Source organism: Ruditapes philippinarum, unplaced genomic scaffold, assembly GCF_026571515.1.
Source record: "Ruditapes philippinarum isolate M1 unplaced genomic scaffold, ASM2657151v2 ctg688_1_1_1_1, whole genome shotgun sequence".
Lineage (NCBI taxonomy): Eukaryota > Metazoa > Mollusca > Bivalvia > Venerida > Veneridae > Ruditapes > Ruditapes philippinarum.
In genome coordinates, this window is record NW_026864940.1 from 154,329 (window position 1) to 169,709 (window position 15,381).

General features: G+C 34.8%; 1 protein-coding gene and 1 long non-coding RNA gene across 2 annotated transcripts in view; one reads left to right on the top strand and one right to left on the bottom strand.

Annotated features, from left to right (window-relative positions):
- Positions 1–15,381, bottom strand: part of LOC132727348 (uncharacterized) — an 85,206-nt gene that overhangs the window by 18,897 nt on the left and 50,928 nt on the right. The window lies entirely within an intron of this gene.
- LOC132727345 (uncharacterized) lies at positions 1,087–6,371 on the top strand. Its single transcript, XR_009625336.1, has 4 exons — positions 1,087–1,284; positions 2,760–2,852; positions 5,817–5,860; positions 6,245–6,371. It is a non-coding gene; the product is annotated as an uncharacterized LOC132727345 (long non-coding RNA).

The following is a 15,381-nucleotide window of genomic DNA, read 5'->3' on the forward strand; positions in this document are numbered from 1 at the left end:
ATCCTCTCATGTATTTCAATTCCTTTTACAGCCGATAAACAAATGGCGGCCGTAAAGTGCGCGAAATCTGATTGGCTAATTCAAATGCAAGCGTTTAATTGAGTCAGAACAATCTAACGGAAATATTTTTTTAACGAAATAATTGCCCATGCACCGTCAGTGTGTTCGAATATATTTTTCCGTTCAAAAAATTTGGAATCAATCTGTAAAGGGCTTTACTTAACCAGTATGGCTAATAGACAATAATAGATTGATGTTTATATTTTATTTTAAGTTGGTACATGTAAGTACATTGTTTTAGAGTTTTTGTTAATGATTGAGCTTGAAATTGAAAGAAAAGTAGATAAACTTTTGAATAAGGCTTGAAAGGCAAGACAATAGACATTTTTTGAATTTTTTATGATGCTATGCGTTTTTGAGCAATAACTATTAGACGTCAGGCTTGACCGACATAAACTATAACAAGCCTGTAACGTCTAATATATTGGACTAATATGTACACATTCATTAGGTCTCACATATGGCATCTTCATAACTGCATAAATAAATGATTAACACATGTAACAATTTATAACTTCAACATTAACTTGATTAAGTTCATGTAATAATGAAAAGTTTAGCAAATTTACTAAATTCTAAACTTTATGATTTAGTCCAATTTTACATAAATGCCATAAATGTCTTCTTAGTGAATAAACATTTCACTAAGCAATATAATAATTTCATCAGAGCATAACATTTAACAACATGTGACATTTAATTTTATAACTATCTAACTATCAGTCATACCATAGACTACATCATTGCCCTAATGTTCTCTTAGTTAAGTTAGTTAATAAATATTTCATTAAGCCATACATGTATAATAATCTCAACAGAGCATATAACAATTAACTACATTCAATTACATACCTATCAGTCATACCATAAGACACTTGTGTTTTAAAGGAACACAAAATTTGTGTTCTTGCTTAATTAAGAAAGTACTACACATACATGTAGTATGTTAAAATTTATTTAATCATAAATGTATGAAATTTCCTTAACGGTTATTTATTATTTAAGGTATTTCCTGTCAATAATATTTGCTATTATCTTATGCAATAACAATTTAATACAATAACTGAATACTTACTATGTAAACTATGCTAATGAAAATTTACAATTTGTTTTAATTGTTTAAAAAACATCAATGAAAAATTTTACTTCTATAGGTACAAATGAAATGTGACTTTTAAGCAATAAAGAGGAAAAATCTTACACATCAATTGAGGAAAAATTAAGGTATTGTATACATATAATTTTAAACTAATGATATTTAAGTTATATACTTAATAATTAATTACAATCTTCATCTGTTCTTCTTCTGTATCTTGGGTACATTTTCATATATATATTCCACGCGAAATTACATGTGAAGAACACATGACATATCTGTATAATTATAATTCATTTTCTGATATTTTCTTTGGTGTTTACATGTATTAACATGACATTTCTTTTTATTTAATTCAATTTCTGATATTTACTTCTGTTACTTGTGGATGAAATGACTTATGTTTTATTAACTTCAAAATAGTCCGATTAGTTTTTCTCTTTTCTCTGTAGCTATTTTCAACAATTTGAGTAGGCCATAATATTTACATTCAAGAATAAGTTCTTTCAGTTCTATTTTACTGTTCGGTAAGAGAGAAGCTGGTGTAAGTTCACCTTGTCGGCTATATCTGAGATGCTGAAGAACTGTTCTGAAATTGTTACTGTCCCGATCAATATATATTTCTTCATTATCAATCTGTAATGCGATATTTTTCAGCAAGCTTTCTTCCGCACATACCGTTCCTCTTGTTGTAGAATATTTTATACCTCCTACATTCAAAATTATTATTTCTTGGTGTTTAATTTCCTCGAGTTTCTTCTTCATTTCTTTTTCTGTTTTTTTTCTGTTTTTTTTCTGTTTCCTTATTTTCAACTGTTTTTTCTACTCTTTTCTTTGTCATACTTTTCTCTTTTCTTTCTCTCTCCAATTTTTCTCTTTTCTCCTTCTCTTTTTGTTCATTATCTAGCCTTTCTTTTTCTTCTTTTTCTCTTCTTTCATTTTCTAGCCTTTTCTTTCATTCTCTTTTCTTTCATTATCTAGTTTTTCTTTTTCTTCTCTTTCTCTCTCCAACTTTTCATTTTCTATTCTTTCTTTTTCTTCTTTTTCTTTTCTTTCTCTGTCCAACTTTTCATTTTCTAGCCTTTCTTTTTCTTTTCTTTCATTTTCAAGTCTTTCTCTCTCCAACCTATCATTTTCTAGCCTTTCTTTTCTTTCATTTTCAAGTCTTTCCTTTTCTAGCCTTTCTTTTCTTTCATTATCTAGTTTTTCTTTTTCTTCTCTCTCTCTCTCCAACTTTTCATTTTCTAACCTTTCTTTTTCTTTTCTTTCATTTTCAAGTCTTTCTCTCTCCAACCTATCATTTTCTAGCCTTTCTTTTCTTTCATTTTCAAGTCTTTCTTTTTCTAACCTCTCTTTTTCCAACTTTTCTCTTTTCTCCTTCTCTTTCTTTTCATTTTCCTTTCTTTCATCTTTTCTTAATTCTTTTCTATCACGTCAGTAGCCATTCTTATTTCTTCTCTTTCCTTTTGCCTCATTTCACTAATCCTTCTTTCATTTTCTCTTTTTCTTCTTTGTTTTTCTCTTTCACTGATTTCAATTGTATTATTCTCTTCACAAATCTCTCCCACAACAAGAGCTTCTAATGTTGCCATTTCTATTTCAGACGAGGGTGTGGAAGATGACGTAGATGTTGATGATGACGAAGATGTTGTTGTTGATGTTGTAGAAGATGATGATGACGACCTTGATGACGATGGTGATTTGCTTCTTATTCTTTTTTGATTTGGTGTTACAAAGTTATTTTGAGCTCACCTGACCACGAAGTGGACAAGGTGAGGTATAGTGATGGGGCTATGTCCGGCGTCCGGCGTTGTGCGTCGTGCTTCGTCAACAATTGGGTTGTTAACAATCTAGCAGTCACAGTTTTGATTGGATCATCATCAAACTTTGTCAGAATGTTTGCCTCAATGAAATACAGATCGAGTTCGAAGATGGGTTATCTCAGGTCAAAAACTAGGTCACAGGAGCTAAAAATAGAAAAAGCTTGTTAACACTCTAGAGGCTGCAGTTTTCATCCAAATATTCTGGAAATTTGTCAGGAAGGTTGTTTTAATGATATCTAGGTCAAGTTCGAAGATGGGTCATCTCCGGTCAAAAACTAGGTCACAGGTGCTAAAAATAGAAAAAGCTTGTTAACACTCTAACAATTGGGTTGTTAACAGTCTAGCAGTCACAGTTTTGATTGGATCATCATCAAACTTTGTCAGAATGTTTGTCTCAATGAAATACAGATCGAGTTCGAAGATGGGTTATCTCGGGTCAAAAACTAGGTCACAGGAGCTAAATATAGAATAAGCTTGTTAACACTCTAGAGGCTGCAGTTTTCATCCAAATATTCTGGAAATTTGTCAGGAAGGTTGTTTTAATGATATCTAGGTCAAGTTCGAAGATGGGTCATCTCCGGTCAAAACTAGGTCACAGGAGCTAAAAATAGAAAAAGCTTGTTAACACTCTAGTGCCTGCAGTTTTCATCCAAATATTCTGGAAATTTGTCAGGAAAGTTGTTTTGATGATTTCTAGGTCAAGTTCGAAGATGGGTCATCTCAGGTCAAACACTAGGTCACAGGAGCTAAAAATAGAAAAAGCTTGTTAACACTCTAGGGGCTGCAGTTTTCATCCAAATATTCTGGAAATTTGTCAGGAAGGTTTTTTTGATGATATCTAGGTCAAGTTCGAAGATGGGTCATCTCCGGTCAAAAGCTAGGTCACAGGAGCTAAAAATAGAAAAAGCTTGTTAACACTCTAGGGGCTGCAGTTTTCATCCAAATATTCTGGTAATTTGTAAGGAAGGTTGCTTAGATGATGTCTAGGTCAAGTTCGAAGATGGGTCATCTCCAGTCAAAAACTAGGTCACAGGAGCTAAAAATAGAAAAAGCTTGTTAACACCCTAGTGGCTGCAGTTTTCATCCAAATATTCTAGAAATTTGTCAGGAAGGTTGTTTTGATGATATCTATGTCAAGTTCGAAGATGAGTCATGTCCGGTCAAAAACTAGGTCACAGGAACTATAAAATAGAAAAAGCTTGTTAACACCCTTGGGGCTGCAGTTTTCATCCAAATATTTTGGAAATTTGTCAGGAAGGTTGTTTTGATGATTTCTAAATCAAGTTCGAAGATGGATTATCTCCGGTCAAAAACTAGGTCACAGGAGCTAAAAATAGAAAAAGCTTGTTAACACTCTAGTGGCTGCAGTTTTGATCAAAATATTCTGGAAATTTGTCAGGAAGGTTGTTTTAATGATTTCTAGGTCAAGTTCGAAGATGGGTCATGTCTGGTCAAAAACTAGGTCACAGGAGCTAAAAATAGAAAAAGCTTGTTAACACTCTAATGGTTGCAGTTTTCATCCAAACATTCTGGAAATTTGTCAGAAAGGTTGTTTTGATGATTTCTGATGGCTGCAGTTTCATCTAAATATTCTGGAAATTTGTCAAGAAGGTTGTTTTGATGATATCTAAGTCAAGTTGGAAGATGGGTCATCTCCGGTTAAAAACTAGGTCACAGGAGCTAAAAATAGAAAAGCTTGTTTTAATAACACATTAGGGGCTGCAGTTTTCATCCAAATATTCTGGAAATTTATCAGGAAGGTTGTTTTGATGATTTCTAGGTCAAGTTCAAAGATGGGCTATCTCCGGTCAAAAACTAGGTCACAGGAGCTAAAAATAGAAAAAGCTTGTTAACACTCTAGTGGCTGCAGTATTGATTCAAATATTCTGGAAATTTGTCAGGAAGGTTGTTTTGATGATTTCTGGGTCAAGATCGAAGATGGATCATCTCAGGTCAAAAACTAGGTCACAGGAGCTAAAAATAGAAAAAGCTTGTTTACACTCTTGTGGCTGCAGTTTTGATTCAAATATTCTGGAAATTTGTCAAGAATGTTGTTGTGATGTTTTCTGGGTCAAGTGCTAAGATTGGTCATGTCCGGTCAAAAACTAGGTCACAGGAGCTAAAAATAGAAAAAAAAATTTAACACTCTAGTGGCTGCAGTTTTGATCCAAATTTCCTGGAAATTGGTCAGGAAGGTTGTTTTGATGATTTCTAGATCAAGTTTGAATATGGGTTGCGTCCGGTCAAAAATTAGGTCACATTGCCCAAATATGGAAAAATCTTTATAACACACTAGAGGTCACATGTTTGACTCAGTTGTCATCAAACTTGGTCATGATGCTTGTTTAAGACATTGCTTGGATGCGGTTGTGTCAGGTGAGCGATCCAGGGCCATCATGGCCCTCTTGTTTCTTTTTCTAATGTATAATTGTGGTCTTATTGCAATTCTTTTTGTTGGTGAATGATTCTCTTTGTTGTATCTATTATCAATAATTAAATTATCTATATTTTTAATAAACTCTTGAAGACAGGCTTCGGCCTCAGCCCCATGTTGGCCAGTCGTAGTATGAAATCTAATGAAATCTTCCCTTCTGGTATGACAAGCCTGGCCTGGTGTGTTTCTCAAAAACACTTTACCACACCTTGTGCATTTAAAGTTTATCTTTGAGTGCTGTTCAATTAGGTGTGCTCTACATTTACCCTTAGTAGTAAAGTGCATGTCTCCACATGTACGACATGTAAACCGTTTCTGAAGACAAATACAACAATTTTAGTTATTAAAAAAAATGTTTTAGCTTCATGTATACCATGTTTGTTATATATTTATATATTTACAGATTAGTGAGAACCTGATTTGTTTGTGGAAACACAAGATATCACAGTAGGTATATCATTATTACATTGTGCTCTAAACTTATTATTAGCTGTCATAAGGCTTCAATTTATCCTTATGCACAACACGCGGTTTCTCTCTAGAACCACCCTGAATGCGGAACAGGATGTCACTTATTTTAGTTACTATTACATAAGGACCTTTCCATGGTCGTGTAAGTTTACCACTGCGACCAACTTTTCTCTGAGGATTGATTGTAATACCAGACACGGTCACCCTCGAAATACTGTATTTGATGACTACTAAGATCATATTTCTTTTTCATGGCATCACTAGAAAGTGAAAGCCTCGTTCGAGCAAATTCATGAACTTGAGCTAGCCTAGACTCAAGTTGAGCTACATAATCTAATCCATATTTTGGTTTTGTTTCAGTTCGATCTATTTCAGGTTTGCCAAAGACTAAATCAATTGGAAGTCGAATTTCAGAGCCAAACATCATGGTTGTTGGTGTGACACCAGTTGACTCGTGCACAGACGAACGATATGCCATCAAACAAAAGGTACAAATTTGTCCCAGTCATTTCTATGTTCAGACACAAAAGCAGTTAGCATATTGAGGATACTTCTGTTTGCTCTTTCTATAAAACCTCCACCTTGGGACGGAATGGAGTATTTCGGGTCTTTTGAATTCCTAATAACTTACAAAGTTCTTGAAATAACTTTTGATTCAAATTGGGAACCCTGATCTGTATGAATTGAGATGGGAACACCAAATCTTGAAATAATGTGTTCAACAAGGGCATTTGCAGCTGTAACAGTTTCAATATTTTGAAGGGGAATAGCCTCTGTCCATTTAGTGAAATAATCAGAAACAACCATCAAATATCGGTTGTCATTTTCTGTTTTACCTAATGGACCTACAAAATCTATTGCATTTCTCTCCCATCTTTCACCAGAATTAAATTTTTTCATAGGAGCTTTAAATTTCTTAGGGGGCATTTTTCTAGAAGCACATACTAAACATTTTTTACACCACATTTAAACATCTTTTCTTTGATTATACCAATAACATCTTTGTCTGACCTTTCTCAAAGTTTTCTTAATCCCTAAATGACCACTTGTCACAGTATCATGTAACTGTGTCAAAACATACTTAGTAAGACATTTAGGTAAAACTAGTTGTAAATCAACTGTATTTCCATCATCACTCTCCCACTTTCTATACAAAATATCTTCTTTGATAACTAAAGATTCCATCTATACCAGAAATTTTAATTCTACACTATGTTCAGAAACACTATTCCAGTCTGGTTTCTCGTTTACTTTAAACCAGCTCAAAACATGGTTTGATAATAGGGTCTGACTTCTGCAATTCAGCTACATACTCTAAGTTTAAATTTCTACATCTATCTCATTTTTGTACTCCTACCTCACATCCTGTACTAATAGTTAATACTACTTGGTTTGCTATCAACTTGTTTTCCAGTCAAGTCTTTGTCTGAGCTTATATTTTGTATGGTTATCTGTTCTACTATCCCTATTTGATGGACCAGGTAAACACTCTGTATCTTTAATATTCTTGTCAGATAATGATCTGACCTCTTTAGAATTTAAATTATTACATTGTTTTACTTGATTTTGACCCAATCTTCATGTCAGTTGTATTATCACTAACCCCAGTAGAAGATTGGTATTTCACACTACAGTCACTACTCTGGACCGATGCTAAATTATTACCCAATTTTCTATCAACTATCACATCTTGACTAGACATTTCATTATTGTTGCAAAGCGTTACTAAACACAGATATCGTAAGACCTCTTTACTTGGTTAGCAACTACAGTTTTACTTTCATTCACACAATTTTTCTACAGGAATAATTAATTTTCTCTGTGGACACAAAAGTTGTCCTATTACACAATTTGAAAAAAATATACAGTATAAACAACACTAGTACTAAAGGTACTTTCATTGCAATAAGTCCAAGAATAACTAATACAGAAAGAAAAGGTAGTTCATGGCACACATAATCTGACTTGTCATTAAATTTTGTCAACGGTTCGTTTATCACATTAATATTTGTTCTACTTGTACAAACTTCTGGTTTGATTTTAACCATATTTGATCTACAGGTTGTTTTAACTTTTTATCATGTTTAAGTGCTACTCTAGCAACTGTTAAATTATCATATCTGCTTTCTACTCTATTCACAATGTAACAGTTCTCATCATAACATGGTCTCCTACTAAGTGCATCAGCATTGTTATGAACCCTACCAGGTCTATGTACAATTTCATAATCATTAATTTTCTAGAATATTTATCCACCTACATAGTTGACCTCTAGATTTTTGAAATTAGTTAACCATTTTAAACTGGCATGATCAGTTGTGATGGTAAACTTTCGACCATATAAGTAATGATGAAAGTGTTTTCTGTTTGATATTGCACTAAAAAGTTCTTTTTACGTGTAGTACATATCCTATCCTCGTGTTTGATCTAGTAAAGCAGTTGGAGTAATACGCTATAACCTTTTCCTGGCCATTTTGTATTTGTGACAAGACTCTGCCATACGCGAAATTACTCGCATCAGCGTCAACTATAAAATAATCATCTGAAGTAGGGAAAGCTAATATAGGACTACTGGTCAAAGCAGCTTTCAAGGTAACAAAGGCCTGTTTCACATTCTGTGGTCCACACAAACTTGTGACCCTTTCTGATAGTGCATGCAAAGGTTTTGCAATAGTTGAGAACCTAGGAATAAACTTCCTGTAAAAATGAGACTAAAGAGGTAAAGCTTTTAACCTCCTTACATGTTTCTTGGTCTTGGCCAATCTTGCACACTTTTAACTTTATCAGGACATGTTGAAATGCCATCTTCACTTATAACGTGACCTAAGAATGTAACCTGTTTTTGAAAGAGATGACCCTTTTTTGGATGAAACTTTAAGCCAGCTTGTCTTAACCTGTCCATAACTTCTTGTAAACATACCAGGGCTTGATCAAAAGTTTGTGCAAAGACAATAATGTCATCTAAATACAATACTAAAGTATTCCAAATAAGACCTTTGAATACCATTTGCATGAGCCTGGTGAAGACATTAGGACTATTAGAAAGACCAAAGGCTAATTTACGAAACTGCCATTGCTGACCACCTTGCAAGCTAAATGCTGTTTTATGTCTACTTTCTTTATCAATATCAATCTGCCAAAAACCCGATTTTAGGTCACAGACGGAGAACCATTTTGCAGATGATAATGCATCTAAATTATCTTCTATTCTAGGCAGAGGTTGATATTCTTTTGCAGTGCAACGGTTAAGTTTTCGAAAATCACAGCAAAACCTGATACTGCCATCTGGTTTTGTTACCATAAGAATTGGGGATAGCTATGGGGAACATGCAGGTTCTATTATCCCGTCCTCAACCATTTTTCTTGATTTCAGCTTCTGCTGCTTTACGTTTGCTAGTGGGACACGATAAGGATAGGTTTTTACAGGTTTCATGATTACCAGTGTCTATTTTATGTGTAACTAAGTCAGTATGACCAATGTCTCTATCATTTTGTGAAAACACATCTTGATTCTTTATAAGAAACTGTTTTAACTTTCCTATTTGTATATTATCGAGATGCACAGAAGACCTATCATAAACACTTTTTAAATGCTCAGGCAGAGTTGTACTACTTGCTGCCACCTTGGATACATTAGTGCTAACATTTCTCACAGATACAGGCTCGTTTACAGTTACAGGTTCTAATACAGCAGTTACTGTATTTTCATAAATAGTATAAGGTTCACTATTGAAATTTGCAATTCTCATAGGAAAATGGCCATTTTTTGGACTAATTAAAGATTTTGCTACTAACAACCCTGATTTTTCAACAAAACTTAAATTTGGTTCTATCAAACAATCCCTATCTCGACTCAAGCTGTCCAACGGTTTCCCTTCTACAATAACTTCAGTTTCAGGGGGAACAAGAATTTGCAACAGAGTTACCAACGTCCCCCGCCCCGGGAGTTTTATATGAAGCATAAAATTTTGCTATTTCAAAAGATTGAGGTATGGATCTCAGGACATTCAGTCCAAAATTATGATCAATGCTAGATCTGCAAATGTAACAATAAATTTGTTAAAAAAATAAAATGAAACACGGAATTTAAAAATCTATCATGTTAAGCTTTGACCTCTAAGTGTGAACTTGACCTTGGAGGTAGGGGAGCAGGTGTTGTGCATGACATAACGTCTTATTATTGTGACTATTTGTGCCAAGTTATTTCAAAATCCCTTGAACTATGAAGAAGTTCTAGATTCAACACAAAATATACCCTATAACAGACTATGTTAATTTTTGACCTCTAAGTGTGACCTTGACCTTGGAGGTAGGGATGCAGGTGTTGCGCATGACACATCCTCTTATTATAGTGACTATTTGTGCGAAGTATTTTCACAATCCTTTGATCTATGAAAAAATTATAGACCTGACACAAAATATACCCTGTAACAGACTATGTAAGTATTTGACCTCCAAGTGTGACCTTGACCTTGGAGGTAGGTGACCGGTTTTTGCGCATGACACATCATCTGATTATTGTTAACAATTATGGCAAGTATTTACAAAAGTCCTTCATAGATAAGAAAGTTATGGACTGGACACGACATATACCCTCAAATAGACAATGTTGCCCTTGAATGAACAAGTACGACCTTGACCCTGAAGGTACGGGTCTGGTTGTTGCGCATGACACATCGTCTTATTATAACAAACATTTGTGCCAAGTTATCTCAGATTCCTTTGATAAATGACAAAGTTATGGACTGGACACGAAATATACCCTGTAACAATCTATGTTAATATTTGACCTCCAAGTGTGACCTTGACGTTGAAGGTAGGCAACTGGTTTTTGCGCATGACACATCGTCTGATTATTATGAACAATTATGGCAAGTATTTACAAAAACCCTTCATAGATAAGAAAGTTATGGACCGGACACGAAATATACCCTGTAACAGACTATGTTAATATTTGACCTCCAAGTGTGACCTTGACCTTGAAGGTAGGTGACTGCTTTTTCCGCATGACACATCGTCTGATAATTGTGAACAATTATGGCAAGTATTTACAAAATCCCTTCATAGATAAGAAAGTTATGGACCGGACACGAAATATACCCTGTAACAGACTATGTTAATATTTGACCTCCAAGGGTGACCTTGACCTTGAAGGTAGGTTACTGGTTTTTGCGCATGACACATTGTCTGATTATTGTGAACAATTATGGCAAGTATTTACAAAATCCCTTCATAGATAAGAAAGTTATGGACCGGACACGACATATACCCTCAAATAGGCAATTTTGACCTTGAATGAGCAAGTGTGACCTTGACCCTGGAGGTAGGGGTCTGGTTGTTGCGCATGACACATCGTCTTATTATAATAAACATTTGTGCCAAGTTATTTCAAATTCCTTTCATAAATGACAAAGTTATGGACCGGACACGAAAGTGTGACGGACGGACAGACGGACGGACAGACGGACGGAGCCTATTTCTATATCCCCCTTTTTTCTTCGAAAAGGCGGGGGACAATAACCACGGTTTCAGTTACAGCTATTCTACAACAATTGACAGGTGCATCTTTCTGATTCATAAAACATGGGATTCTCTCGCCTTTCAGTGTAATGTACCCTTTACTCAACATTATATCACAATTGTGCTTAAACAGAAAATCTAACCCAATAATGGCAGGTTGCTTTATATCGGCAATCAAAAACTCGTGAAGTATTTTTTGTTTACCTATACATATTTCTATTTCTGCCTTTCCATGAAAAGGTGATGTTTCACCAGTAACCGTATGAAGTGAACATTGTACAGCTTCAATAACTGGTCTAGTTGAATAAGGCCAATTTTGAACAGTTTCTTTACTTATTATGCTAACATTAGCACCACTATCAATAAGCATAGTCAAATCACATTCATTTATGGTAGCAGAAAGAAAGTATCCATGGTCAGAACCTAAATTATTTAATGCAATTTGGGACCTTTTTGATTTGTCAAGCTGCGATCCCCCCAGCTGGACTTGTTTGAGTTTCCCTGGTAAGTTTGGTTAAACCTATCTTGATCATTATTTCTATAAGAATAATTATTGTTTTGATAACTTCTATCGTTTCGACCATTGCCGTAAAAACCATTATTATGAAATCTGTTTTCATTTCTGGGATATCTAGGTCTGTTTTCATTTTGACGCCTATTTCTATACTGATTTAAACTTTGGTTCGATAGTTGATTTCTATTACCCTGATTCTTGTGCCAACTACTAGGTTGTCTACTTTGACTACTTATCTGCTCTTGACCCATATTTGTTGATTTAGACACAGTATTTTCTTTGTCACTACTTACATTATCTACTGCACAGACAAACTTATTTCTATTTCGATCAGCTAACCTATGGGCTTCCATGCGCACTGCTATTTTTTCAGCTTCAGAAATAGTTTTTGGAGCAATTTCACGCAACCTTAAACGTATGTCAGAATCATTTAACGCATCTATGAAACTATCGAGTGACAAAGCCTCAACCACATCTTGGCTACCTGTGGGATAAGCTAGCCTAGTTATTTTTAGCTCAACTGTCACAAAGTGACAGGGTGAGCTTTTGTGATCGCTTTTCGTCCGGCGTCCGTCCGTCCGTCGTCCGTCCGTCGTCCGTCCGTAAACTTTTACTTTAAATGACATCTCCTCATAAACCACTTGGCCAATTTCATCCAAACTTCACAGGAATGTTCCTTTGGTGGTCACCTTTAAAAATTGTTCAAAGAATTTAATTCCATGCAGAACTCTGGTTGCTATGGCAACCGAAAGAAAAAACTTTAAATATCTTCTTTTAAAAAACCATAAGAGCTAGAGCTTAGATATTTGGTATGAACCATCTTCTAGTGAGTGTCTACCAAGTTTGTTCAAATAAAAGCCCTGGGGTCAAAATTGGCCCCGCCCCGGGGCGTCATTGATTTTCCCTATATGCATATAGTAAAAACTTAAAAAATCTTCTTTTAAAGAACCCAAAGAGCTAGAGCTAAGATATTTAGCATGAAACATGTTCTAATGGATGTCTACCAAGTTTGTTCAAATAAAAGCCCTGGGGTCAAAATTGGCCCCGCCCCGGGGGGTCATTGATTTTCCCTATATGCATATAGTAAAAACTTTAAAAAATCTTCTTTAAAAGAACCAAAAGAGTTAGAGCTAAGATATTTAGCATGAAACATGTTCTAATAAGTGTCTACCAAGTTTGTTCAAATAAAAGCCCTGGGGTCAAAATTGGCCCCGCCCCTGGGGGTCAATGATTTTCCCTATATGCATATAGTAAAAACTTAAAAAATCTTCTTTTAAAGAACTCAAAGAGCTATGGCTAAGATATTCAGCATCAAACATGTTCTAATAGGTGTCTACCAAGTTTGTTCAAATAAAAGCCCTGGTGTCAAAATTGGCACCGCCCAGGGGGTCATTGGTTTTCCTTATATGTGTATAGCAAAAACTTAAACAATCTTCTTTGAAAAAACCCAAATAGCTAGAGTTAAGATATTAAGCATGAAACCTCTTTTAGTGAGTGTCTACAAAGTTTGTTCAAATAAAAGCCCTGGGGTCAAAATTGGCCCCGCCCCGGGGGTCATTGATTTTCTTTATATGTGTATAGCAAAAACTTAAAATCTTCTTTGAAAAAAACCAAATAGCTAGAGTTAAGATATTAAGCATGAAACCTCTTTTAGTGAGTGTCTACAAAGTTTGTTTAAATAAAAGCCCTGGGGTCAAAACTGGCATGGCCCCAGGGGTGTCATTGTTTTTAACTATATGTGTATAGTAAAAACTTAAAAAAATCTTCTTTTAAAAAGCCCAATGAGCTAGAGCTTAGATGTTTAGCATGAAACATCTTCCTATGGGTGTCTACCAAGTTTGTGCAAATAAAAGCCCTTGGGTTAAATTGACCCTGCAACATTGGGGGGGGTTGGGGGGACTATATACAGGTAAGCGACCTCAGGGCCATCATGGCCCTCTTGTTCTAATGGACTGAGCCATTTCTGGAATGGTCTCCCCTTTTCCACGAACACGACTCTTTAACTGGGTTCGAAATACCTCGGCTTTATTTTCTGTCCCATACCTTGCTTTTAGTTTTTCTTCTAATGTACAAAAATCGCGCCTTCCGCTTTCACTCATTTCGCTTAAAAGTGACCGAGCCCCACCTGTTAAGCTACTTGCAAGATACAATGATTTCTGGGTATAGTTCCAACCATTTATTTCGGTAGTAATTTGAAACTGTGCAAGAAAATCTTGCAAGTCTTCATCTCCACTATAAGTTTGGGGTTTCATTTTCAAGTTATTTGTGCTTCTAGGTACTGACAAATTTGGGTAATTAGGTACAGTCTCATATACAGACGATCGAATATACGGCCCATTTTGAAGACAATTATTATTTTCTGCCTCATATAAGTTTTGTTCTTCAAAATGGTTAGAGGTCCCTGTCGCCCTGTGATTAAATCTTATTTCTGGGTCAGGATGCTCTATTTCAGACAATTTTGACTTAACAGTACACAATTCATTTTCTACACTGTTCATTTGCTTTTGCTTCATTTGCTTTTGCAATTGTGAATTTACATTTTGAATAGTTTGACCCAAACAGGTAATCTTATGTATAATCTGTGACATTTGGCTTCCCATATAATTTTCAAGATCTTTTAACTGGGAGTTTTCATTTTCTACTGGTTGAATATCATGGTTAGGTGAGCAAACAGAACTATTCTCATTCATACTAGTATTAATACTAGACATATTTCTATCATTACTGACATTTTCATTGGACGAGACAATTCTTGAGGCATTACCTCCAAAATCATAAGCAGATGAATACTCGTCCATTTTACTATATTAAATATTGATAATATAAAAATCTCTGATACTTATAAAATTGTATATTAGTATAAAAATTAATTTACATTGTCATTCTTATCTATTTTCAGAAAGAAAAAATCAACACTGTCACTGATCCGGTCAACATAAAGAAATACACTGCTGTTTTTTGTACAGTTCAATCAATAAATTAACTGACTAACTTACTGTTCATTTTCTGTAATCCAGAATTCATGGATATCGATATTTGGCGCTATTGTACCTTCCAATCACACACATCAAAAAAAGTAAAATAAACCGGTCAAGATTTTAATTTATTTCTTACTTAGACCTTCAAAGATGGTGTCTCATTATCATTGGATTTCCAAACTTCAATTCTATAGATCTCTCGACAGATCCCACTTCTGACACCAGATGTTACGCCCCCTTAAAAGTGAAAAAAGGGTGTTAGCTTAAAGCTAGTCAAGATTTAAATATATGCAGGGTCTTTCTATTTGAAAGACCCTGATATATGCCAGGCGATAAATTAGGGGAAAGTAACCTGTGTGGGAATTAGATTTGGTTCTACCTACTGAGAGATAAATAAGACATGTTCCAGTTCAATCTATGATTTTATTATTGGTTCATGATAGTTTATTCATGAAATATTAACATACAATATTAGTTAATCTGGC